The 3,181-nt window shown below is 34.2% G+C and overlaps 1 long non-coding RNA gene across 1 annotated transcript in view; it reads left to right on the plus strand.

The window, feature by feature from the left end:
• Positions 1 to 1,374: 1,374 nt before the first annotated feature.
• LOC128249264 (uncharacterized) overlaps positions 1,375 to 3,181 on the plus strand; it is a 59,432-nt gene continuing 57,625 nt past the window's right edge. The window contains exon 1 of the long non-coding RNA XR_008265353.1: positions 1,375 to 1,557. This is a non-coding gene — a long non-coding RNA (uncharacterized LOC128249264). The remainder of the gene's footprint in view (positions 1,558 to 3,181) is intronic.

The following is a 3,181-nucleotide window of genomic DNA, read 5'->3' on the forward strand; positions in this document are numbered from 1 at the left end:
ATGTTTAGCCCCTTGTGGGTTGTAAAGAGAGAAGATAGATAGGTAGATAGATAGATATGCGTATACATATACATCCATATGATTAAATATATAAATTTATAAGTATATATATATATATATATACATATACATACACACAAACGCACACACAAATACACAACAACAACAACTACAACAACCTCATTAATCAGCTGGTATTTATTTTATGGAACTCGACGGGATGAAAGGCAAGGTCAACCTCGGCGGAATTTGAACCCAGAACGTAAATTGCGTGTGAGTATTGTGCGCATGCGTAAATATGTATGTTTGTGCGTGTCTGTCGTGAGGGTGTGTGTGTGTGTGTTGGCGTTTTATGTTTGCGTTTATAATGAATACGAGAAACACGATGGCAAAAACTTATATTGTGATGGCGGCTGCATTGTCTCAGTTATGAGATTAATGTTAAATGGAATCTATGGAAATAAGACATAAACGCAGCGATAACTGGAATATAAAAAAGTGCTGTATATATGCAATAGAAGAACGATAATCTTACCATATATCCATATCAGGTAGTGTACTTGTACGGTGGGCGGTGTAAGTGTGGGGGTATACATGGATTTAATGTAGCAATTTATATATGTATAATATACATGTATATATGTGTGTATATATTTGTAATTATATATATACATATATATATATGTATATATAAATAAATATATATATATATAAATATAAACATACATACATACATATGTATATGTATACCATATGCCTGTGTATGTATTTATTTTATGTATGTATGTACATATTTCCATACATATTGTATCTATATATGTATATATGTATGTGTAAATACGTATGTATACATACCTACATACACACTGAGATACATACGTTCATACGTACAGATATACATGTATACATGCACACATACCTGCATAGACATGCAAACATATATGCACACATAAATACATACATACATACATACATAATTAGAGTACAACTGTGTATTTGTAAGTACGTTGTGAACATTTAATAAAAGTGTGTTAGTTAAAGAATGGAAGATTGAAAATTGAATGAAAGATAGTGAGAGAGAATAGAAAGAGAGAGGTGGGGAAGAAAGTGGGTGATATATAAAAACAAAACAAGGCAAAAATATTGTGATGAGGATGCTGAAGAATCAGAAGGGAAAAAATACTCCATTGATGTTCTCCATCATTGTTAAACTGAAAGAATTCAAAGAGAAAATTACGATGTAACATATTTCTTAGTTTCTTACCGGAAGTGTATTTTTACGCTTTTATCTTATTAAAAGTCGCTCATTTGAAAAGAATATAATTGCATTTTTTCTTAATTTGAGGTTTGTTATAAATATTACTGCATGAGCTAATCACTAAGTTCTCTCTGCCATTTGAAATAACTCAGTTAGTTTACAGTATCGTAAAATATAACAAAATTGAAAAGCCTTTTTCTTGTTTTAGATATTCCGAGGATTATCTTTGGGTCTTTGACAGCCTAAAATTTTAGGTGTGCAGAAGCAATGCTTTGATACGAATCAAGAGAAAATTTATCGTGAGTGAAAGATAGCTTACCGTATAATTTTACATTACTTGCCTCTTAAACTACGTTATGTGTTTAACGCGTCGTTAAGCAACACATCCTTCGTGATCGCTGTGCGTCACAAGATCAACTCTGTGTCATCTCTTCTCTTAAAGCAAAGAGAAAAAAAAAGATATATCTCCTGAAAGCAGAGAATAAAGCAGCAGTACAATATCTGTCGAAAATAGTTGACAGTTACAGGATTGGGTGAAACGTAATTCTTTCTAATATTGGTACCAGACCAGCGAATGTGACGGGAGGGGCCAAACCGAATACATCGAACCCCAAAACTTTGATTCATATTTTATTTTATCGACATTGAAAGGTTGAACGGCAGATTTGGCCTCGGCGGATTTGGCTTCGGCAGGATTTGAGCTGGAAACTTAAAGAGACGAAAGTAATATCCTTTCTACTATTGCCATAAGGCCTGACACTTGGGCGAAGGGGGTGATCGATTACATGTTCAACTGGTACTTATGTCATCGACCCCGAAAGGATGAAAGACAAAGTCAACCTCGGTGGAATTTGAACTCAGAACGTAAGGACAGACGAAATGTCGCTAAGCATGTTGCCTACTGCGCTAACGTCTCTGCCAGCTCGTCACCTTAGAGCCGAAAGTAATATCAATAAGCATTTGATCTGATGCACTATCGATTCAGCCCAGCCCACCACCTTTTGACTGAGTGATAATGAGGTTAGTAGATAAGGGATCGTTAGACGCCTTATTTGGTAATTATTTATAGAGAATAATGCTGTGTAAGAAGAGAAATGAGCAAGAATATTCCGAAGCCACATGGCCAATCCGTATGAGGTGGGGTTGAAGGAAGAATAACTGTCGTCTGTCCAACTGGTAAAAATCTATCGTCTGCTCTTCAGTAACGTGACATAAAGCCATAAGAAACTAATTTTAGATGTTAGTTCCCCGTGATGTAAATGAATATATTTAATTCGTATGTGGAAATTTGTAATTGACAGAAAATTAATTATAATTTGCAAATTATAACACGATTAACGATGATAAACAGTGAAACAAAAAAACATTAGCTTCAAAAACGTTTCCTTGAATTTTTATCGTCTGTCATACATAAATATCTGCGCCAGCAATAACAACAACAACGACAAGAAATCTTTAATTTGACTACACACGTCCTTCACGCTCATTTTATGCCACATTCCCGAAACCCAACGGCAGGAACAATAACAAAAACAACAACAAGAACGGGAACAGGAACAGCAAGTATAACAGGAATAACAACAGGAACAACTGCAATAACACAGGAATAAACAACAACAACAATTGCGTTACTACCGGAAACAACAATATCGGCGTCGACTGCAACAGGAAATGCTGTAACAGCTAGACACACATACATCCATTCATATATCCATACATACACAAACATACATGGATACATACACATACATATAAATACACACACATACAAGCATACATACATGCATTCATATATACATAATTACATTCATACATACATACATGCATACATAAATACATACATTGTTACATACGTATACATATATATATACGTATATATATATATATATATATATGTGTGTGTGTGTGTGTGTGTGTGTGTGT

This window comes from Octopus bimaculoides, chromosome 13 (assembly GCF_001194135.2).
Source record: "Octopus bimaculoides isolate UCB-OBI-ISO-001 chromosome 13, ASM119413v2, whole genome shotgun sequence".
Lineage (NCBI taxonomy): Eukaryota > Metazoa > Mollusca > Cephalopoda > Octopoda > Octopodidae > Octopus > Octopus bimaculoides.